At 45.4% G+C, this 25,115-nt stretch overlaps 3 long non-coding RNA genes across 3 annotated transcripts; all 3 read right to left on the bottom strand.

Moving 5' to 3' along the window:
- Positions 1–15,355: 15,355 nt before the first annotated feature.
- LOC124687430 lies at positions 15,356–17,267 on the bottom strand. The gene is made up of 3 exons (XR_006998218.1): positions 17,182–17,267; positions 16,888–17,021; positions 15,356–16,575 (listed from the first exon to the last, which is right to left on the bottom strand). It is a non-coding gene; the product is annotated as an uncharacterized LOC124687430 (long non-coding RNA).
- A 2,006-nt stretch (positions 17,268–19,273) lies between these two features.
- On the bottom strand, positions 19,274–20,460 carry LOC124687429. The gene is made up of 4 exons (XR_006998217.1): positions 20,221–20,460; positions 19,634–20,137; positions 19,479–19,544; positions 19,274–19,381 (listed from the first exon to the last, which is right to left on the bottom strand). It is a non-coding gene; the product is annotated as an uncharacterized LOC124687429 (long non-coding RNA).
- A 3,131-nt stretch (positions 20,461–23,591) lies between these two features.
- On the bottom strand, positions 23,592–24,674 carry LOC124687428. Its single transcript, XR_006998216.1, has 4 exons — positions 24,538–24,674; positions 23,951–24,454; positions 23,797–23,862; positions 23,592–23,699 (listed from the first exon to the last, which is right to left on the bottom strand). It is a non-coding gene; the product is annotated as an uncharacterized LOC124687428 (long non-coding RNA).
- Positions 24,675–25,115: the final 441 nt, after the last annotated feature.

Raw genomic sequence — 25,115 nt, 5'->3', positions numbered from 1 at the left:
GGCTCTCATACCTGTTAATGATGATCACGATGCTCTGGAGCTCTTTAAAGCAGGTTCCTACATTAAACTTGGGGACGGTAAACGCGCTAAGTTCTGGACCGACAAGTGGCTGCCAGGAGGGTGGGCTATGCATGAGGTTACGCCAATCTTATTCTCCTTCGTCCGCAACTCTTGCATCACAGTTGCAACTGCTCTGTACAACAACAGGTGGGTTAGAGATGTGCAAGGTGGGCTCTCAACTCAAGCTCTTGCGGAGTACCTAAAGTTTTGGGACATGGTGGCTGAGATTGAGCTATCCGTGAACCAGATGGACAAAGTGGTTTTGCGCTGTACTGCTGACGGCACGTTCTCCGTCAAGACAACTTACCAACTATATTTCATGGCCAGCCATAACTTTGCTTGTGCCAAACCAATTTGGAAGTCAAAAGCATCGATGAAATGCACATTCTTCATGTGGTAGCAGTCTACAGAAGGTTCCTCACTGCAGATAATCTCGAAAGGAGAGGCTGGCCTCACTCTGCAGTTTGCTCCCTCTGCTCATCTGCAAATGAAGATTGCACTCACCTTTTTGTACATTGCCGCTACACCCTCCAGGTTTGGCTCCGCCTCCGCAACTGGGCCAATGCTGATTTCCCTATCCCTGGAATAAGATTCCAGAGTACATAAGAGTGGTGACTGACGGCTAGGAAGTTGGCTCCAAAGAAAGTTCGCCGCGATTTTGATACTTTTACCGTTCTTGTCCACTGGAGACTGTGGAAAGAACATAATGCGAGAATTTTCCAGCAGGAATATAGTCCAGTGAATCGTGTTTTTGAGTTGATAATTGAAGAGCTCCATGCTTGGAGGGCAGTCGGCTGTATAGTTTCTTTGTAGTGGCAACTTTGTTTCGTGTGGAGCCAGTGGAGTGAGTGCCCTACCATATAGTGGTAGATGTGGTGCCGGTGGTGTATTTCCCTAGCTCATGATAGGGTTCTTTTTGTAACCCTTTTGTACCATGCGTATGCCTTGTACGCTGCTCTCTTTTCTTCTAATAAAAAGTTCGGCCTCTGGCCCTTCGAAAAAAAAAGTGAACAATAACCTCAGTGAGAAGAAATGGGCGCCGGGCTTCAAGTGCTTGGTGGTGCAGGTAGAAAATGAGAATGGCGCACAAATTTAAGCGGATGTTGCTTTACGGGAATACATCCTTTGCGAGGATCATTATGTCCTCTTCATTAAGTTTTGTGTCGTGTCCTGGACGTCTAGACAGCACGAACCGATACTAACGACCCCCTTTAATCTGAGTTGGTAGCAAAACCAGTGCTAATGCTCTTTGGAGCGGAAAAAAAAAAAACGGGAGATGAAGTGTACGTCCAAGAAAATGTCGACGAGATCTCACCGGATGCGTGGCAGCTTCTAGCGCTTTCCCTGCCCGAGGCGGCTTGTGGGGCCGCACGTAAATTAAGGATCTAAATCCCTCCACCTAATCCTCCCTTCTCTTCTATATAAGCACTTAAGCAGTTCCCTCCCCGATGAATCCCTCCTATTCTATTCTATTCCGTCTAACCAGAGTCGTCCCAACAACACAAAAAGAGTTAGAGGCAAGAACACCACCGGGAGACGAACGGCGATGGGATGCACCGAGACCGCGCCGGAAGGTCCACGGTCGCCAGCGCAACGGTTTAGCCTTCACGTTTAATCCACCGTCACGGCGCGTCGGAGTCCTAACTTTTTTTTTCCGGCAGAGCACATAATCTAATGGTTTCCCAGGCCTTCCCCGGCCTGCTCACCCACGGGCCGGCAGTGCCCCGGACTGCTAACTCATCTACATCTGATACAAGAAGGGTTTCTCTTCTCCCAGCCCTAAACCCTCGAGGCGGCCATGGGAAGAAACTCGAGACGGAGAGCCGCCGCCGCCGCCGCCGCCGCCGCTGCAGCAGCAGCCGCCGCTGCAGCAGCAGCCGCCGCCGCCGGCGGCCACGGAGCTCCAGCCGGCGGCCCCGGAGCTCCAGCCGGCGGCCCCGCAGCTCCAGCCGCCAACGCCGTCTGCCACCCAGGAGAGGGATCCAGTGGCGGCGGTGCCAGAACCAGGGTTCCGCGCGTACCTAAGGCACAATATATCCAAGAGTAAGCAGTTTGCTGGTCTTCTTCTTCCTCACATGCTCATCTACATTAGTTTGCCTGTTGCCGCACGATAGGGTTTTCCCCTCCCTTTCCCTTCGCAACAGAAATCCCCATTTTGTACCCTCGTTCATCCATTTTGCTCATTTCCTAACCTTTACACGCGTTTCCTATTTTCCTTGCCAGGCTGGATGCTAGTTACAGTGGAGATATCCTCTATGTTGATGATGCTGCTGCCGCTGCTGCTCGTGTGGTACTAGCAAACCACAAGGTTGCTTTTGACACTGTAAAAGCAGCCGTGGAGCAGATCAAGTCTGCTCGGCATGTGCTACCCACGCAGGACAATGTTGAGGATATACCTGTGTTCACTATCCCGTCTGATCTCAACCAGGACGATCTTCGCGCCCACTACCACGAAAGGAGGCAGTACAACGCTAACACATTTGGCATGTCCATACCAGCCATGAGAGAAGATGGTTCAACTGAAGAGATCCCTACAACCCCAGAGAAAGAACCTAGTGTAAGACATGTTGATCTCTGCTCTTGTTGTTCTACCTTGCCATCCTTTGTTACTGTTAAGACGTTTTGATCTCTGCGCTTGCTGTGCTACCTTGCCATCTACCTTGCTATCCTTTGTTACCGTGATTGCAAATTTCCCTTGACTGCCTCTCTCTTCTTCATCTCAGGTTAAAGAAAGGAGATATTTCATCGTGGAACTTCTCAGAGCTTCGGATGGTGCAAGATTGCAGTTCCTAGTTGAGGAGTACTCATCGTACGTTGTGGCGTTCCGTGTGCTGTATCCTTCTGATCTAAATGCTGCTCTTGTTCCATGGATGGTTTCTGGAGATGAAGACCTCCCCAAGAAATTCTCAACTATTGTCCCTCCTATCAGAATTAGATACAAATGCGCATACAAGTTCCCGTAAGAACCTTTTCTCCATGCCCATTTCAAAGTTTGATTATTCTGTTTGTTCCTTTGCCACTCAAGGCACTGCTGTACTCTCTCGGAAGAACTGTATTCGTGGTCGATTCACTTGCTTTATATGGCATTTTGATTTAGTTTTGGGTTTGGCATTTGCTCATTCACCTCTTCCATTATATTTTCCAGTGAACGTGTCTATTATGATCAACATCTCGGGGATCGCCTTTTCAAGTTCTTTGAATCATTCAGAGAAACACCCCGTCAAGCCACCAGCAGTACTGGCCAGGTCTTCTTCGACACAGTTTATATCTTTGTTGCCGAGGCTCCTCGATTTGCAATAGTCCAGCAATGGGCAACAACGGGCGCCGGCCTAATACCTGCTGGTCTTCCGAAGGTTGTAAAGGTGTGGTATAAATTGTCAAAATGTGTCTTCTACCTGCACCTATACCTTCTTGAACGGCTGCTCTCCCAGTTAGTTGGCAATCCAGAGCTTGATCTGATTGTCCTCAAGTCAGCCAAAAAGGTCTTGGGAAAACTAGCTCGCGCACAGTTCAAGCTCCAGGATTCGGGCATTGATTTCCTGGGAAGGGTTCACTATGTTCAAGGCGGAGATCCAGTTCCCGAGGATCCTGTTGTGCTTGATCAAGCTCTGCTATCCACGCTCCTTGGTGGTGCTCAGGGTTTGAATCTTCTGCGACATAATCAGAAGGCTTGCGATAGGATACTGTGCAGGCTGCAGGGCTACGATGGACCCTTTGTTTTTGGATAGAGTTGATGGTCTACTGTTGATTGACTACTGCAAAATGTAGTGTCATTTCTTTTTGCCAGCATGTAGTGTCATTTCAATGTAAACCCTTAGTTGGTAACGTACTTTTCTAATTGCATGACTGGGCCATCGTGTAAGCTGGTGCTATTGTGCTGTTGTAGATTTATCTAATCGTAATAGAATTTTGTGCGATGAAAATGGATTTGCTGACCTTCATGTAGGCGTTGGCAGCTGGCCATTATTACCTCTGTTCAGCACATGGAGGTTACAGTCGCGTATGTTTTGAATGAACTTCTGCTTCCATTCCTTCGCATATTTAGCCAATGTTTTTTCCATTGTCAGCCGACACCTTGCATTTTGTAGAAGATAGAGATAAGACAATATATGCCATACGCAGGCAAGCATATGTGAAGGGAACAGTTGGGCAAAACACCGTGGCACCAAATGGAAAAGTAGAATGAACTGATTTGTTGCCCATTCGTCTAGGAAAGCAGTGTATATAAGGGCGTGTATAATGAGGTGACAGTTAGATCTTTCTTAAGGTCGCTACATATGACTTCTGCTCAGGTGGAGGAAAAGAATGACGAAAGAGGAGACTGCCTTTTCTTAGTTAAGGGATGATCCCTTACAAACTAGGAGAAGACTATTATTTTCCATTGTACCATGTGTCATACCTTATCAATCTAATTACTACTAAGATTGATTGATTGTCATTAATTGCTAGAGATGACAATTACAAAATAATGCATTGTACCATCTATATTTAAGGGTGTGCTTATGTCAAGTCTCAGAAAAGTGCAACTATAGTTTAAAGAAAAGTGCAACTTGTTCAGTTGCACATTTCTGTCAGAAAAGTGCAATTTCACTTTTTTAACAGAAAAGTGCAACTCAAAGCACATTTTTGTAAGAGACTTAGACTTAAGAAAATCTAGCAAAACCGTATATTCAATGTCTTCTCTAGATAACGGGGATTGCTATTGTATGTGCCCTAATGGGTCTTTCGATCAATATGTCTAGGAACTGATTTGCTACTCTACCTTGTCGCCAGGGTTGTTGCCCTTTTCAAAATATGTTGGAGTTTGGGCTATTTTACTTTTGATTTTCTGCGTTAATAAAAGAAACAAAAAGAAAGTGAAAAAACACGCTCGTTAGTAAAAATCCATTTTACAGAATGAGAAGTAAAAATTACAATGTTGCTTGCCCTCATTTACATGTTTCTAAACTTGTAAAACCTAGTGTAATGAACTGTAACTTGACATAGTCGAGGAACATAAAAGACACAAGGAAATCCATTACACATTATTCTAAAACTGAATTTCAGTGTTATTTTTCCTGATCTACATATTCCGGATTTTATAAAACTGATGAAGAGTAACTTGTTCTGGATAAAGAACTGCAACAGAAACGCAAGCAATAACATGCATCGCAAAATCTGTTTCCGGCCAAAGGAAAATCAGGCACAAAATCAATGGACAAAGCATACATGGTAGAGCACAACCTGTAAACTATTCTCATAGATGAATCGCATGAACAAAAAAAATCAACTGTTGCCCAAAAAGGAAACAGTAGACAAATAAATAGCAAATATGCATGTAAAAAAACCGTTTTGAAAAAAATTAAACTCTACGATGGAGATAAGACAATATAGATAAACAATTTGAAAAAAGGATAGAAATAAGACAGTATATGCCATGGGCAGTAGAATCAAATGTGCCTAGATTATCTAAACATAAGCACATAGGTGGAATATAGAGTTAGGAGTAGAAGAAAAGTGAAAATAAGGTAATTTGGTCGCTCTCTATATTCACTTTTCCTTTTCCTACCCCCTTTTAACTATATCTATTATATGAATATGGCAGCTTTAGATGCAGAATACACGGTGTAGAGAAGACCAGTGCATGGGAAGACGAATATGTGGTGATCTGTTTGGCCATTTAAAGAAATTGACCGTGTAATAATGCTCTTAAAAGGAAGGAACTCTGCTTTCTTTCTGTGTCCTGGTGCATTCTGACTGAATCCATCCAATCTATTTTGGGTGTTGTACGCAACCAACCTCTCACCAAGCGAAACATGTGCAAGAAGCAAAGAGAGAAGGAGAAAGGTAAACTTGATATAGATAGTGTTAGTAAAATGGTAGAGATATGCCAATCAAATGATCAGCTGGTACCTCCAATTATTATTTTTGAACTGTGGACAATCTTTGTTCCATCAAGCACCCGTAAGCAGACGTTCCTATAAAACTCACATGAAAAACATAACACTAAGGGGAAATGAGGTTTAAGATGATACTCTGAGCATGCCTGAACTTAAGCTGATTATCAAGTAGTTCTCAGGTCATATTGTGAATGTTCTTGGGATCACGAACCATCTTTTCCTGAATTGCAGTTGTACGGCCTTGAATATTTCCTTCACATCATTCACATACCTGAAAAAAGTGCGACGTCCCCCTTCAGAAAAAAAGTGTGATGTTGAGTTGTTAACTCCACATCACAAGTGATCGAGAAACAAATGGTGTATTTGATTGTAAACAGATTCAATCACTTTAGCTCACTGGAAAATTCGTTTTCACGCAGAAAGATAATGTTTTATCTAAATTATATGTACAAAGCCTGGTAAGGCATCTTAAAGCTGTCAAGATAGAAAATAATAATTAGGTTTAAGTAACAGGGAAATGAACTCGTTCAATCTGAAGCAGAGTTAGTACAAGAACTCACCGAAGCAATCAGGTTCTTGTATGTTTCACATAGGAAATACGTGTACGATCTCCCGCCATCAAAGATTGCTTGAGCCAGTATCCCTTCCTGCCCTCTCACATTACGATCCTGACCAACCTAGTTTACTTTCTGGACTTCTGTGGATACTCTCTTGACAGTACACAAAAGGAAAGATTTCCAGTCATTCATGCATTCTAAATTGAAGGAAGTGAAAGAGTTAATTACATCCCAGGTACAACAACTTGCACCTCATGTGCAAATTAGTACATTACAATGCATTCTGGGAAGCCGGAGTACATCAACTTGAAAATCCGAATCAGATTAGTACCAGCCTATCGGGTTCTGCCACGTGTGTTGATAGAGTCGCGATTGGAAACTGCTCTGGTCTCAGAAATCTTTGCCAAGCCCCCTGCTTATTTTGCACACTACGTTGGGGTCCTTGTTGCATTAGGGCATCTCCAGCGGCGCGCCGCAAACGGTCGCTGAGCGACCGTTTTCGTCCGCCGTGACCGGAAATGCGTCTGACACCACCTCCAGCGGGGCGACGCAAAGTGATCGGGCCGTCCGCGGAGACGCAAACCTGGCCCAAATATGCGCCCGGGATGCGTCTCCGCGGACGCTCCGCGGACGCGGAAACTGTCCGCTTGCGTCTGGCGGACGTTTTGTCTGACCCACCAGGCAGTGACGCAGCGTCGATGCGTCTTCTCCGCCAGTACTAGGGTTGCGAGTGAGGATCAACCCCTCACTCGCACCTACATCCTGTATTTGTAGGGGGCGGCGGTGTGGTTTTGACGAAGCCCGTATTCCACCGATACGGGCCGGCCCGAATACGGGGCCTGCTAGACGGCCGAAACTGCGCTCACCCCCTATCCCGTTGGAATTATACGGGGTGGTCGCGTTTTGAGGGGTCTGTTGTTAGACATGCTCTAACATGTTACTACAATCGCTAAAATACAACATCTTTTCGCTTGTTGATACCTCAAAATCAACTACAATGAAGTCGATCACAGGGCGACTGCAACGATGCCAAAACCTCAGGGAATCGAGCAGCTGTTACGGCCGAGGGATCCGGGTCACGTACCATAATGTGGCTGTTCCTTGTTCCACGCGTGGAAGTGCAGGTCTAGTGGCATCTCGTCGGAATATTCGTTGTGGATGGCGCCCGAGCGAAACCGTGGATGCCGGCTTCGTCGAGGAGAAATAGCAACTGAATCTCAATTCATGATTCTGTTGCTCTCTTTGCCACGAAAAAGTTAAGGACCAATATACATAAAACTTAAAAGCATGGTCTCTTTTCATAAAAATCCCATGACTAACGATTGGGAAGGATCTGGAAAGAGAAAAGACAACCTCAAGGACCTACTTGCAAAACTTCATATCATGACAGGGTCCACCGTGGCACCATTTCGCCTTTTTTTGACTCATCTGATACGGACTTACAACTTGTTGTACTTGGACTTCCCAGTTTGCAGCTTAATGTACTAATTTGCACATGAGGTACAAGTTGTTGTATCTGAGATGTAATTAGGTCGAAGTGAAAGTTCTTATAATTGATCATAAGAGAAGAAAATCTATCACAGATTTATAGTAGTTTCATTGAGTGATGCTATTAACTGCTATGGCTACTGGAAAAGAAGTTGACTTTATTTGTGCAATAATGCAAAACATTAGAAAGTATAAAGCAAGTTTTCAGAAGTTTGGGGTCAAATTTCCATTCCTGGTATGAGTTTTCAGAGAGAATGGAATTGGTTAATATCTTCAAAAATTTGTCGCAAATAGAGCATGATGTAGCTGTTGAAGATGATGTGGTGTATCAAGATCTGTAAGCCGGAGAAATTATTGCCACATATGAAAGTAATCTTCAAAGAGAAAAGGAGGGGGCTTACTTTGGATCGTTCTGGAGGGGAACCCATGTCATCCCCCATTTGGGAATGTAATCGTCGCCAAAGAACATATAGCCTTTATTACTAGATTACTAGAGTCCGTGTCAATACAGTGGCCAAAAAGGCTGGAAATTATCGCTTGGTTGGCTAGCTAGGTAGGAAGGCTTATATTCTCAAAAAAAAAAGGTAGGAAGGGTTATTGCCCCATTGCTAAGGCCAAGTATTCAATCAATACTTGCTAGTGAGTCAGGATTTTTCATCATATCGTGGATAGCGATAATATCTAGCATAGTGGTTAGATCCTAGGGTCTTACTCTTACCTTCATGCTACTTGGGAACATGGCATCCAGATTTCTATCACGACGGACGCGAAATGGGAATTTTTATATCGACTGCCTTGTTTGGCTCATGGATTAGCTGAAATCATCGGGTTGATTTTCACCCATAAATATATTTCTTCGAGTGCATCCTGCATGCTACTATAAAATCTTACTTGACAAATTTTCCAATTTTTCTTATCAGGTACACGACCAGCGCTCCCAATGGGAGTAGCCTCCGAGGCTATGGTCGGGTACTTGCATGTGATCATAGGCTCTAAACTTTGTTGCGTGATACGTCCTAAATGTATGTACTTTCCCGAACACTTTTTTCTGTTGTTTTCCCTCTAATTTGTGTGTTTTTAATACAGCTAACACGGACTAACGCTGTTTTCAACAGAATTGCTCTGGTGTCTCGTTTTTGTGTGTAGAAAGCCAACTTTCAAAAAAATTCCCGGAAATTATCGCAAAGTCCCTATTTTACCCGAAGACTCACAGAGCCAGAAGACGAGACGGAGAAGAGCCACGGGGGGCCCACACCATGCCTAGACGCGGGCCACCCACTGGCCATGCCTAGGGGTGGTGTGGCCACCTCGGGCACCCCCTCGACCTCTCCTCCTGGCTATATTAAACCTCTGACCTAGAAAACAGAGGGAGGTTCGACGTTTTTCCAGAAAGAGTTCCGATGCTCCGCCGCCACCGAAAACCCCAATCCGGGGACCAGAAACTCCGTTCTGGCACCTTGCCGGGACGGGGAATTGGAGGAGATCATCGCCATCATCATCACCGATGCCTCTCCATCAACCATCCATGATTCTCCCATCTATGTGTGAGTAATTCCCTCACTGTAGGTTGTAGGAGATGGTAGGGATTGGATGAGATCATTCATGTAATAGCTATAAGATTGTTAGAGGCATGGTGCCTAGTATCCGTTATTAGTACTTTTGACATTGTTGCAGCTTGTTGTGCTTAATGCTTGTCACTTTGGGCCCGAGTGCCATGATCTTAGATATGAATATGTTATTGATTCATGAGGATTTTTTTTATCTTACCTGCAAGTTGTGTACACATATCGTTGTCCGGAACCCGAGGCTCCAAAGTGACGGTAATTGGGATAACCGGAGGGGATGACTGTGATGTGAGGATCATGTGTGTTCATGGAGTGTTAATGCTTTGCTCCGGTGCTCTATTAAAAGGAGTACCTTAATTACCAGTAGATTCCCTTGAGGCCCCGCTGTAAACGGGCTGTTAGGACAAAAAATGTCGTGCAAGTTTCTCCTTACCAGCACATACGACTAAATAGGAACACACGCCTTAGCGCTTAATGGCGGCACTGAGCGGCTGCTCTGGTGAGTACATGACCGAGTCCAACGGTAATGGCCCTGAAACTCCACCGGGAAGCCCGTACTCGGTGGACGGGCCATCTCCATGGCCGGAGGAGGAATTCTATTCGTACCCATCAGAGGAGACGACGCAACCGATCAAGGCCGACTCCGACGATAAGACGCCGCCGGAGTACTCCGACGATGACATCAACGATGATTCCTTCTTTGAGGGCGAGCCAAAAGATGAGGACGTGTGGGAGGAGGATGAATGCTCCGATGAGCGCGAGCGGGAGAAGAAGAGGGACCAATCGCCGCAGAGCCCATTCTCTTACTATGGGGTGTCATCGGACTCGAACAAGGCGGACGACGAGGCCGACGACGACGACGACGAAGAGGAAGTCTCGTCAGCACCCCTGAAGAAGGTTGCTTAGGAATAAGATGATGGAGCCCCCCTCAAGAAGCGTGTCCGGGAGGAAGACGATGGAGCACAGAAGAATGATGCGGCCGCCATTAAGAAGAACTAGATGATTCCCCGTGCTTTGCTGCGGAAATATCCATGTATATGTAGCTAATTGTATTGTTGGAAAGAATTCATGTGAAAGGCCATAGAAAAGGGGGCGTCTCATGTAAATATGCGAACCTTTTACCAAGACATGGGATTAGTTTTGTGGCAACGTCAACATGTATTTTTATTTGAAAGGAAGGGCATGTATTATGTGCGAATGTCCACATGCTGTTTTTTGTTTAATAACTCATTTGACTTTAAGAAAAGATTATATGAAAATCTCCTTACATCTGTAAAATTATCCATATTCTAACTATTCATAAATTTTAAGATAATATGCAGAATTATATATAAATATTATTTAAAGAATAATAGGTAGTATGCTTGCGTGAACAGCTGCATTCCTAGTTATAATTCATTTGTTAGCATCAAGCTATCAACTGCACACGCACCAAAGCCAAAACTCATGATCCCAGGCTCACTGTGAGCAAAAATTTATTTTCCACAGTAGGGTAATATCATCATTAAATATATCTGTTCCATTTCGAAAAAAATTAAATATATCTGTTGAGTTTTCGCAAAAAAAGGAGCTGTTGACTGCTCCATTTCTTCTCAGAATTATTTGTTGGATGAACGCCTACATGCGCCTGTAAGAAATCCTTGTTACTAAAGAAAAAGGTCATAGAGGACTTGAACCTTACTAAATCAGGTTAGTGATTTGAGAACAACTGGAAAGAGGGTAACCTCCATGGATGAACTCTGCTGATGGGGTGAAAGGGACTCACGTCACTCACCTATCTGTGGTCGAGTATGCAATTGAGGCATGGATCTTGCATATGCCATCCATAAAAACACTTCATTACGAATATTTGTTGGCTGCCAGAGATCTTAAACTATCTTCTCTGTAGAGTGTAGACACATAATATCTGGAGAATTTCAAGGTAGCTGTGGTGGGTGTGTTGTATCAAACCGTTGCTGCCGTTGGGGCTATATATAGCCGGGTCTTTGGCCTACTGTTTAAGAATTTCAAGGTAAAAATAGTAAATTCATTCATATGGAAAATACCAAATAAGATCAAAGAAACAATCGAAGGAGCAAGGAGATGATGGAGTTGAGTCTCCCTCCATGACTCACCGAGTTGATCCACGCGCCTGGACAAATAAATGGTGTTGAAAGGGTCCAGAAGAGAGTTCAACATGAAAACAAAAGCGAGCTCACACAGAGGAGAGATGCTAGGGAAGAGGTAGAAGATTACTCACGGCGACGATATAGTGGTTAGTCCTGACTTCCGCGGAAACAAAGTGACACATAACCATGTCTTTAAAGGGCAGCATCTATTGCCACCCCTCCATCGGTTATTGTAGCATTTGCTTCCTGGAGTAGATGAAGAGATATACATGCGTGGAACAGACTATAGAAGTTTCATCAGTTTTCCTTTGAAATTTAGTGTATGGAGAAGATAGTGGGGTAGATTAAAATTCAAGAGAGATAATTAAATGGACCCCATGATGGAAGATAAAGACGTGAAGATTTATAGTGTTTTTTCTTCTGAAAAATTATTGTGTGGTTACAACTTGACACATCAGCATTTTTTTGATGAGGTGGAAGCTTAATGATGTGGCATGCTTGCATGTTGAGAGAAATTACTTAGTGGGTTGTTCCTATTTAGATATTATAGATAAGTAGCTAGTACTAGTTCTAAGGAAAAAAGTAGTACTACTAGTTAGGTCTGCCTTATTTTTTCCCTTTCGAGTTATACTGTAAGATATTTTGAGCCTATGTTTAATCTAAGGAATCCAAAAAATATATATGTAGTACTACCTCCATCCCAAAGCTTAAGGCCTTCTTTGACTCATAGGATTCATATAGAAACTATGTTGGATTTAATCCTAAGATTCATAGGAAACAAGGCAACATATTTTATATTTTGATTGGTTAATTAAGGAGAATATTTTTACCTCTCCGATCCAAATTAATTGATTCAACTTAATTTGCCTAGATATGAATGCATCTAGACATGCATCTATAGGAGTCAATTAATTTTAATGAGAGGGAATATAAGTTTTTTAAACCCATCTTGATCTTCACAAGTCTGTTTGGATAGTTTGGGCACCTCCGAAAACAAAGTTCTTCAATTGCCTTCAAAATCGGGGATGAAAAAATTGTGGTTTATATCCTTTTTGTAAGCAAACCATGGAGTCAGTTTCCCACCTCGTCGTCCATTGTAGATTTTCCACCCGGCTATGGGGCTATATACAGGTACGGTTGTATAACAACAATATCCAACCGAACCATTGGGTGGAGCCTCCATCGAGCAATGGCGACGCAACATGACGGTCACCCACATGCCTAGTCGCAAAGCAATCTCTTCTCTAGCTAGCACTCTGATGATGCGTAAAGCACACGCCCGTTGGGAACCCCAAGTGGAAGGTGTGATGCGTACAGCAACAAGTTTCCCTCAATAAGAAACCAAGGTTTATCGAACCAGTAGGAGTCAAGGGCCACGTGAAGGTCGTTGGTGGAGGAGTGTAGTGCGGCGCCACACCAGGGATTCCGGCGCCAACGTGGAACCTGCACAACACAATCAAAATACTTTGCCCCAACGTAACAGTGAGGTTGTCAATCTCACCGGCTTGCTGTAAACAAAGGATTAAATGTATAGTGTGGAAGATGATGTTTGTTTGCGAAGAACAGTAGAGAACAATGATTGCAGTAGATTGTATTCAGATGTAGAAGAATGGACCGGGGTTCACATTTCACTAGTGGTGTCTCTCCAATAAGATAAACTAGACCATAAGAGCGCACGTTGCTGCGCCCGTCCATGTTAAGAAAATAAACAGTATATATATTTGAGAAATTTGGAACATAGAAGGGATCACACACAAGAGAGCAAACAAACAAAGGAGAACAATATTGAAGTGGTACGATGAATATGGCTGAGTAGTATTCATTAAAAGAATTACCACATGTACCAAGAAACAAATACATAACATAAAAGCGGTGCCCATTAAGGAACAAGGATATTTAAGTAAACTCGGATGAGACACATATTTGAAACTATTTGGATGGTATAAATATATTTTACAATATTAGGATGATTTGAAGGAGTAATGCAGATCCCACAAAAAAAAAAGTATACAATTTGGTCCAACAGCTAACTGAACATATGTTCGACTGTTGCGCAGAAGTTCTAACAGCAAACGATAGATCTCGGAATGAAATTGACCACTCACTTCCCTAACTTCAATAATACAGTTGCATATGCATACATGTGACATCAAGTCATCTTGTTGCGTTCTTGCAACCTTGATGTGTCACTCTCACCACTTGCATTTTTCCTGATCAACAAATACTAATAAAAAAAAGTACATGACCATGTATGAAGTCCACACACACACAAAAAACATGTATGAAGAAGTGAATGAGTTATCGGTGACAACTTGAAATTTCCTTGTACTGGGACCATGTATCTGCATGTGTACTACCAATGAACAGGGGCAAAATACAGAAGTTGGAGAGTTCCATTGTAAAATAGTTGTATTATGCTGTGTAACTGTTGCAGTAGCTAAAATCTACAAAAAAACAACCGTGCACATGCCTCATCCAGTGCTCCCTGAAATCATAGAAGATCTTCTAGAAATCACAAGTCCAGATGCTAAACAGGAATATAAATCAGTAGAAAGAAAGAAAAAAAGTTCAGCTAATGACCATAACATGATTATATGGGAATTAGCCAATTAGGAAATATATTCCGATGGCATCCAGTCCCCAAACTTTTTGCGTATGTACAACACCATCTGTTATAAGACCTCAGCCTCATTTCTCTAGTAGGAAAATTACCCACCCCTTTCCACATCCCCAATGTGTGAGTATCCATGGATCATACAAGTATGCCACGTAATCCAATCGAACAGCTTTGTGTTGTCCATTACCCAGGCTTTGCACATTGCATTAATAATCAAGTAATATGTCAACAACATTAGTCACAACGAACTACATGCCTTACCTACGTCACCTTCCATAAAGAAGCCCTTGTGCATATGCCACAAAATTGAGGAAGTCAGGCTCATGGTTTTGCCACCATTTGGAGCAGGTTGAGTGATGTCAGCTCCTAGAAGCTCTACAAAACAAAGGAGTAGGCGAAGGTATCAGCCACAAAGTCCAGCTCAAACATCGTATAAAGTTTAGAAATTAGAGAGCAAAGAACATATAAATCTGAGTCTTTAAATGCAGGAACTTGTATCAAAATATTGTTTTGTTATTAAATACATACCTGAGAATTTGTCGCAAAGAGAAAAACAAAGGAAACAGACTTTTGCAATCTTGAGGCAAGCATAATTATTATATTTAATTGTGTTTGATGCAAGGTCGCCTTCGCATCACAAGATGAAAATGAGATACCCAGTTTGTACCCCAATAGTATCGCAGGCACTCATGAGAGAGAAAAAAAATAAGTACCTAGCTTATATGTTTCATGTAGTTCTACTACTCGTACCTGAAAATGGACCTCATAATTTAGAGAAAGATGATATATATGATGAGAAAAGGTACATTTAAATGCTTATATATTTCAAAATAAATTTAAGATGTCGATAGAATCTAATGTATCGTACTTGATTATCTGATCACTCAAGCATATATAGCAGTCGTTTGATATGCAGAACAGGAAAGAAAAATGCAGTAAAAGAACAAAAGGTGCGTACTAAAAGATAAGAGATACTACTTGTAATTCAAATGCAGCATCAATATAGTTTGTAGCCAAGGGACTCCAGATTATAAGTTCGAGAAAAGAAGCCCCCCTCCCCCCCTAGAACCATGTAGTTACATTGGAACAAAACTGGTGTTTAGTTGCTACCTTAGCATGCCTATGAAATTGATCAATAGACTGTACAATAAATCAATAGTAATTTACATATTATTCAATTTAAAGAGGACTTCAATTTTTGCCCAATTCAAAGGAGACTTTAATCTATTTGCAACGAAGCGGGCTCAAGAATTATCATAACAGAATCTTCCTAAAACAAGCACTGATGCAAATTTATCAATGTCTAAATCTGAATATATCAATATAAAGTCCAACAGCCAACATATGTCAGAGCCAAACGCCAAAACAGGATATGAGAAATATGCAGCTAGCAGGCATCTACATGAATACAATTTTTCCAACGGATTCTTTATCTTGCAAAGGATCTTGATACAGTGGTATACTGGATGAAAAACTAAACAGGGAAACTTCTACTTTTTTGGTCAATAGATTAAGGGAAAATGCAACCAAACATCCATGCATTTACACGTGATTAATGTGCAACGAACTAAGCATCAGGTACATATATTTTGAAAAACTTCATGATTGTTTTAATTCCAGCTTGGCCACCAGAGATTGAATACTACTATCGAAGAAATAGCAATGGGTATCCGAAAAGCACGAGAGCAGGATTTTTACGAAGAGGTTACCTATTTGACTTTTGGCACCAAATTCAGATTGAAAATGTTAAGCTCGCTCATGTATATGCTTGCATATGATGTATACAGTATAACATCTGAATGGGAAATTAATCACCACATATTTCTAAATGCCCATATTAGTCAATACAGTAACCGGTTTTCCTAATGATAAATCTCTAGATTGATCTCAGTAGCACTTCGGTGTTGGAAGAAAAATCCACTTAACAAGATGAATTTATCTTGCAGCCTAAGACAAAGAGCAGAACCAAATTTTCGGTTATAAGTCTAAGTCAGTAAAGTGGGAAAATTAAGCCAACCCTTCAATGGCAGATCCATAAGGAAAGCCCTTTTGAAGCCATTCCTTAGTATCAGGGATATCTTCATTAAAATCAAGACACAATTATATGAAAGTGGAATCAGCAAGATAGATTACATGAATAAATCAGTGCAAGGCAGATGAGTAGACACCTAGTATTCCAGCCTTCTAGGGATGAGGGACAGTAGGGAGGTGTTGCGCAGGAGCTCACAGCAGCACTTCTCAAGCACCATGGCAATGAGTAGGGATATATGGCGCATTTGTCCAGAACACGAGGCACCAACTCTAGAAAATTGCCATAACAATTGTGAAAATTTAATTGTCTGTTTCAGATAAAAACATTTGAAATAAAAAATGGCACGCAGAGAGAAAATTAGCTCAGGCAAGGATAAACCCGCAGTTCTGAGCAAGCAAGCACATAATCGTGCATCATATACATTAGACAACATCTTGGCACGTATTAGCTTTAAAATAGATGTTATTTGGCTTTGATCATGTCTATATTAAGTTGAGAAGTCAACATAGTTATAGTATCATACCAATCGTATCATCAGTGCAACTCGATGATACAATTAGTGCATGAGAGAAGAAGCATACTTCTTGTGTACCATTGCATTGCACTGCTGATTCCTGTGACAAGAAATTTCAGGAGCTCAAAGCTTCGCAAATTAGTTGATGTCAGGGGTGTACGCAGCAGGGCGGTCGGGTGGGCCGTGGCCCACCCTGAATTTCTGAAAAAAGTTTTATAGTTAGTCATTTAGGTAAACTTTTATCACATATAACAGTGAAAAAGAAAATTAGGGAAGGCGCCCACCCTACAGTTTACCATGTTGTAACTTGGAGCATATATGTATTTCTTAAAAGAGGATTCAAGACCTAAACAAGACTTACTTGTAGTAGATAGCTGTGAAAAGAATGGTCTCATCTAGTGTAAAGTAGTCAAGGTCACTACTGGTCAACAACTTGATAATTTTCCCTGACAAGCAAATAATAATCAGTTTGAAGATACTATTTTGGAGGAACAATACCAACGCATCAATGTAACTAATAAAATTATACAGTATATTTTTCACTCCAGTCAATTGTTTTCAGTTCCTGGAGACAATGGAGTAAACAGGATGCTCGAAGGTTTCATCACCGATATGTAGGTATGATCACTGACGGTTTTGCTTTATTTCACTGCTTTATTCTGCAGGACTGATGTACACTGAAAACTCTGAGCAGTCAGAACTGAACTTGCATGCATGGATCACCGAGTTAGGTTGTTATGTGGCTGCTAGGGTTTGGGAGGGAGAGAGAGGGCTGCGAGGGCGCGAGAGGGCCGGCCGGGGGCCTTGCCCACGGCCGGTGGCAAGAGAGAAGGGATTTCCTTCTTAATTCTTGCTTGATTAGATTGATACATCTCCTCTCCATATATAGAGAGGTTTACTTGACTCCCAAGCAAGGCTTACTTGACCCCTAAGCAAACCATAAGACTAACGGGCCCGGGCCCATGACGTACTCTAACACTACACCCCACTGGACATGCAGCTCGTCCTCGAGCTGCAACCTAAACAAACCATGACTCGACGCCTAAAAACAAGCCTTTTACATCTCGGCTTGTTTTATTACTCTCAACCTGAAATGGACTGGGACGCTTTATTGTTGACCCCTGAACATAAAGTGGACACCATCCGCCTGTCGGACGTGCACTTGTACAGCCACCTGGATCCCATGGAAACCAGCGGGACAAAAGGAGCCTGCGCGGCGGCCGGCGTCGGAATGCAATGGTGCTACGCGGTGCGCTCCTGTCGGTGACACCATGCCTTCTCCCCGCCGGATGACCGTCGATGGCGCAGTACTTTGAGGTCGCTGCCCGCGGGAAAATCAGCATGTCCGCCGCCCGTGGGGGAAACCGCACGCCCAAGATCCCCAACGCAGCGGACGAGATCGAGGTCCGTTGCGCAACGAACCGCAACTTGGAGGAGCTGCAGCGTGCGGATCACGCATCTCCCGCACACGCCGACGCACTAGGAGGCCGCGCGCAAGCAACTCGCAGCCTCACCGCCGCCGACACGTGGCGGATAGCGATCCAAGCCGGAAGCGGTGACGGCGACGGAGGGAAACGGACCTGGTGGAAGGGCATCCCGGGCTGTGTCGATGTAGAGCCCGGGGCCAAGGTCGCTCCCACACCGCCGAAAGGCAGGGACGGCGTCGGTGGCGGCAGCAGCCGCTGCTGCGGTGTTGGTGGCGACGGCAGCTGCTGTTGCAGCTGCCCACCGAACGGCAGGGACAGCATTGGTGAGGACAACAGCTGCATCGGCGGCGTTGGTGGCGGCGGCAGCTGCTGCTGTTGCAGCGTCCCGGTGGGGAAGAAGGTGGCCGCCCGTCGAAGAAGAGGGACCCCGACGCCGAGGTAGGGTCCGGCCCGGAGATGGTGGACAGCGGCGGTGGGGAATGCAGCAGCCCGGCGTCGGGTGGCGGCGACGACAGCAGCAGCGTTGGCTGCAGCGGCCCGGCGATCGCGGCGGAGGCCGCTCGGTGCGTCGGCCGCCACGGGCCGCAGCGCCGCCGGCGGCGGCGGCCCATAGGGACCGGCCGGGAAGAGGCGGATCTCCTGGATAGCAGTGGTGAGATCGTGGAGGGCTGCGGTGATCTCCGCCGAGAGAACGGCGGGGACGGCGGAGTGCGGCGGCGGCGGGTGGGAAGAACTCGGTGGAGGGCTGGACATGATCGAACCCGGGAAGCTGATACCAAGTGTTATGTGGCTGCTAGGGTTTGGAAGGGAGAGAGAGGGCTGCGAGGGCGCGAGAGGGCCGGCCGGGGGCCTTGCCCACGGCCGGTGGCAAGAGAGAAGGGATTTCCTTCTTAATTCTTGCTTGATTAGATTGATACATCTCCTCTCCATATATAGAGAGGTTTACTTGACTCCCAAGCAAGGCTTACTTGACCCCTAAGCAAACCATAAGACTAACGGGCCCAGGGCCCATGACGTACTCTAACATAGGTGCTGGACTACTGGTCTTCGAAGAGACTCTTTGATATCACCATCATAAGAAAACTGAATACAAGACCCCATCTGATGAGCCAATTGATGTCCAACATGTTACAACTGTCCAACAGAGTAGCATGACTATGATATAATATAAATTATCACACAAATAGATGTTGGCGAAATTCTGAATGTTGAAGAGAACAATGGAAATTACCGCTCCATAGAAGTAAGCTACTCCAGATGTCTAAACAATGGAAATTACTGCCCCATGAGAATTAAACTGCTTCAGATGTGACTGAATTAATAGATGAACAAACACATTCCCTAATCCCAAAAAAATGATGGTGGAAAAATCTTTTTAACTTTTACCATGTCATGTGGGCTCTTATTCAGAAATCCTGTAGAGCCTCTCCTAGAGGTGGGCAGAATACCACGGTGGATCGATTGAATTGCATTCACATGGAAGAGCAGCTCCCGTACAAAACCAACCATACATCCTTATGCATACGAACATTGTACAAGTGTCCAACTAAATATGTGGATCAGTTTCATCTGAACAACATTAGAAGTATATATTGTGCAATCTGTAATAAACTTCCCATGCATATATCCTCTTATACTGAACGAAGATAAGTGAATCCAAACAATAAGGGAGGCATCAGGCATAGAATTTGAAATAGTCACAAATCACATGGAGGTTGTCCTGGTAAACCTAGCTTCAGGTGCTACTGCGCCTGAAACTAATCAGGCAGGCCAATGTTGTTGGTAGGGAAGAAGACCATGACGGCCACCCGATCCGCTCCCGATTCATCCACCAAGTGGATCTTGAGTGCCCAACACCGTGTGTTCTGCACAGAATTGCGCATCACCGGCCTAACCAACACAAAAATCCGACGTCACACCTCCACATAGCAGATAGCAGTGTAGCAACCGGGGAAGGAGAGGTACGAAGGTACCTGGCAGGAAAAGTGGTCGCCGGCTTGGTTCCCTGAGGGGTCGCCGTTTCTTGCCGTCACAGAGAGGGCTGGGCGGTTGCCCGAATTTGTTGCTCGCGCAGTTGGGCATGGCGGCGGCACCTAGGGTTTGCCTTAAGCCGCAGGAGGTAGGAGAGCGTCCAGGAATTTGTTGCAGTGGGACGCGGCTGCTTGATGTAGAGGCCTGGAGGTCTGGAGGAGGCGCCGCGGTCGGAGATGGTGAGCGCAAGCGACAGAGGATGAGAGGAGGGCAAAGAAGAACATTTTTTTTTGCTTCCTGATCGTTTGATGTCTACTTTGATGGGCTCCAGTGAACGAGGCCCAAATTACCAGGATTGACCTAAGTCGGTTTCTGGAGTAGCAGCCCGGTAAGGAAAACTGGCCCATCTAACGCGATGGAACCCAGTAAAACCGGAAAGACATGGTCAGCGACGTTTCATGATTGTTCACTTGATATAGATCATTAGATGGGAAGATCGGACGGTTCAGGCCGTCAAGGCGCTGTGAGGGGCTGTAGGTGGTTGAGTTTTACTGTTTACTAATAGCATGTTGGCTGAACAAATTACGGTTTGGCTATTGACAAATAGAGAGGGCATAACAATGCACATACATATCATGATGACTACTATGAGATTTACTTTCCATCTTCATTTCTTCTTCTTGATCATATCACATATATGTCTTCAAATCGATGATCTTGATGCCAATACTCAAGGTATATCTTTTATCTTCATGGTATCCATACTCGAATCCAGCTCATGGACTACAAATAGTACCTATGAAATATTACTTCATATAAAATCAATGCAAACATTAGTCCATGTCTATACTCGAATCCAGCTCTTTTAGATGTTATTTGGCTTTGATCATGTCTATATTAAGTTGAGAAGTCAACATAGTTATAGTATCATACCAATCGTATCATCAGTGCAACTCGATGATACAATTAGTGCATGAGAGAAGAAGCATACTTCTTGTGTACCATTGCATTGCACTGCTGATTCCTGTGACAAGAAATTTCAGGAGCTCAAAGCTTCGCAAATTAGTTGATGTCAGGGGTGTACGCAGCAGGGCGGTCGGGTGGGCCGTGGCCCACCCTGAATTTCTGAAAAAAGTTTTATAGTTAGTCATTTAGGTAAACTTTTATCACATATAACAGTGAAAAAGAAAATTAGGAAGGCGCCCACCCTACAGTTTACCATGTTGTAACTTGGAGCATATATGTATTTCTTAAAAGAGGATTCAAGACCTAAACAAGACTTACTTGTAGTAGATAGCTGTGAAAAGAATGGTCTCATCTAGTGTAAAGTAGTCAAGGTCACTACTGGTCAACAACTTGATAATTTTCCCTGACAAGCAAATAATAATCAGTTTGAAGATACTATTTTGGAGGAACAATACCAACGCATCAATGTAACTAATAAAATTATACAGTATATTTTTCACTCCAGTCAATTGTTTTCAGTTCCCGGAGACAATGGAGTAAACAGGATGCTCGAAGGTTTCATCACCGATATGTAGGTATGATCACCGACGGTTTTGCTTTATTTCACCGCTTTATTCTGCAGGACTGATGTACACCGAAAACTCGAGCGATCGGAACTGAACTTGCATGCATGGATCACCGAGTTAGGTTGTTATGTGGCTGCTAGGGTTTGGGAGGGAGAGAGAGGGCTGCGAGGGCGCGAGAGGGCCGGCCGGGGGCCTTGCCCACGGCCGGTGGCAAGAGAGAAGGGATTTCCTTCTTAATTCTTGCTTGATTAGATTGATACATCTCCTCTCCATATATAGAGAGGTTTACTTGACTCCCAAGCAAGGCTTACTTGACCCCTAAGCAAACCATAAGACTAACGGGCCCGGGCCCATGACGTACTCTAACACTACACCCCACTGGACATGCAGCTCGTCCTCGAGCTGCAACCTAAACAAACCATGACTCGACGCCTAAAAACAAGCCTTTTACATCTCGGCTTGTTTTATTACTCTCAACCTGAAATGGACTGGGACGCTTTATTGTTGACCCCTGAACATAAAGTGGACACCATCCGCCTGTCGGACGTGCACTTGTACAGCCACCTGGATCCCATGGAAACCAGCGGGACAAAAGGAGCCTGCGCGGCGGCCGGCGTCGGAATGCAATGGTGCTACGCGGTGCGCCTCTGTCGGTGACACCATGCCTTCTCCCCGCCGGATGACCTGTCGATGGCGCAGACTTTGAGGTCGCTGCCCGCGGGAAAATCAGCATGTCCGCCGCCCGTGGGGGAAACCGCACGCCCAAGATCCCCAACGCAGCGGACGAGATCGAGGTCCGTTGCGCAACGAACCGCAACTTGGAGGAGCTGCAGCCGCGGATCACGCATCTCCCGCACACGCCGACGCACTAGGAGGCCGCGCGCAGCAACCTGCAGCCTCACCGCCGCCGACACGTGGCGGATAGCGATCCAAGCCGGAAGCGGTGACGGCGACGGAGGGAAACGGACCTGGTGGAAGGGCATCCCGGGCTGTGTCGATATAGAGCCCGGGGCCAAGGTCGCTCCCACACCGCCGAAAGGCAGGGACGGCGTCGGTGGCGGCAGCAGCCGCTGGCCGCGGTGTTGGTGGCGACGGCAGCTGCTGTTGCAGCTGCCCACCGAACGGCAGGGACAGCATTGGTGAGGACAACAGCTGCATCGGCGGCGTTGGTGGCGGCGGCAGCTGCTGCTGTTGCAGCGTCCCGGTGGGGAAGAAGGTGGCCGCCTGCTGAAGAAGAGGGACCCCCGACGCCGAGGTAGGGTCCGGCCCGGAGATGGTGGACAGCGGCAGTGGGGAATGCAGCAGCCCGGCGTCGGGTGGCGGCGACGACAGCAGCAGCGTTGGCTGCAGCGGCCCGGCGATCGCGGCGGAGGCCGCCTGGTGCGTCGGCTGCCACGGCTGCAGCGCCGCCGGCGGCGGCGGCCCATAGGGACCGGCCAGGAAGAGGCGGATCTCCTGGATAGCAGTGGTGAGATCGTGGAGGGCTGCGGTGATCTCCGCCGAGAGAACGGCGGGGACGGCGGAGTGCGGCGGCGGCGGGTGGGAAGAACTCGGTGGAGGGCTGGACATGATCGAACCCGGGAAGCTGATACCAAGTGTTATGTGGCTGCTAGGGTTTGGAAGGGAGAGAGAGGGCTGCGAGGGCGCGAGAGGGCCGGCCGGGGGCCTTGCCCACGGCCGGTGGCAAGAGAGAAGGGATTTCCTTCTTAATTCTTGCTTGATTAGATTGATACATCTCCTCTCCATATATAGAGAGGTTTACTTGACTCCCAAGCAAGGCTTACTTGACCCCTAAGCAAACCATAAGACTAACGGGCCCAGGCCCATGACGTACTCTAACATAGGTGCTGGACTACTGGTCTTCGAAGAGACTCTTTGATATCACCATCATAAGAAAACTGAATACAAGACCCCATCTGATGAGCCAATTGATGTCCAACATGTTACAACTGTCCAACAGAGTAGCATGACTATGATATAATATAAATTATCACACAAATAGATGTTGGCGAAATTCTGAATGTTGAAGAGAACAATGGAAATTACCGCTCCATAGAAGTAAGCTACTCCAGATGTCTAAACAATGGAAATTACTGCCCCATGAGAATTAAACTGCTTCAGATGTGACTGAATTAATAGATGAACAAACACATTCCCTAATCCCAAAAAAATGATGGTGGAAAAATCTTTTAACTTTTACCATGTCATGTGGGCTCTTATTCAGAAATCCTGTAGAGCCTCTCCTAGAGGTGGGCAGAATACCACGGTGGATCGATTGAATTGCATTCACATGGAAGAGCAGCTCCCGTACAAAACCAACCATACATCCTTATGCATACGAACATTGTACAAGTGTCCAACTAAATATGTGGATCAGTTTCATCTGAACAACATTAGAAGTATATATTGTGCAATCTGTAATAAACTTCCCATGCATATATCCTCTTATACTGAACGAAGATAAGTGAATCCAAACAATAAGGGAGGCATCAGGCATAGAATTTGAAATAGTCACAAATCACATGGAGGTTGTCCTGGTAAACCTAGCTTCAGGTGCTACTGCGCCTGAAACTAATCAGGCAGGCCAATGTTGTTGGTAGGGAAGAAGACCATGACGGCCACCCGATCCGCTCCCGATTCATCCACCAAGTGGATCTTGAGTGCCCAACACCGTGTGTTCTGCACAGAATTGCGCATCACCGGCCTAACCAACACAAAAATCCGACGTCACACCTCCACATAGCAGATAGCAGTGTAGCAACCGGGGAAGGAGAGGTACGAAGGTACCTGGCAGGAAAAGTGGTCGCCGGCTTGGTTCCCTGAGGGGTCGCCGTTTCTTGCCGTCACAGAGAGGGCTGGGCGGTTGCCCGAATTTGTTGCTCGCGCAGTTGGGCATGGCGGCGGCACCTAGGGTTTGCCTTAAGCCGCAGGAGGTAGGAGAGCGTCCAGGAATTTGTTGCGGTGGGACGCGGCTGCTTGATGTAGAGGCCTCGGAGGTCCGGAGGAGGCGCCGCGGTCGGAGATGGTGAGCGCAAGCGACAGAGGATGAGAGGAGGGCAAAGAAGAACATTTTTTTTTGCTTCCTGATCGTTTGATGTCTACTTTGATGGGCTCCAGTGAACGAGGCCCAAATTACCAGGATTGACCTAAGTCGGTTTCTGGAGTAGCAGCCCGGTAAGGAAAACTGGCCCATCTAACGCGATGGAACCCAGTAAAACCGGAAAGACATGGTCAGCGACGTTTCATGATTGTTCACTTGATATAGATCATTAGATGGGAAGATCGGACGGTTCAGGCCGTCAAGGCGCTGTGAGGGGCTGTAGGTGGTTGAGTTTTACTGTTTACTAATAGCATGTTGGCTGAAC

The sequence above is a fragment of the Lolium rigidum genome, chromosome 2, assembly GCF_022539505.1.
Source record: "Lolium rigidum isolate FL_2022 chromosome 2, APGP_CSIRO_Lrig_0.1, whole genome shotgun sequence".
Taxonomy (NCBI): Eukaryota; Viridiplantae; Streptophyta; class Magnoliopsida; order Poales; family Poaceae; genus Lolium; species Lolium rigidum.
The sequence above is the reverse complement of the archived record's forward strand: the minus strand, read 5'-3'. Positions and strand labels throughout refer to the sequence as shown.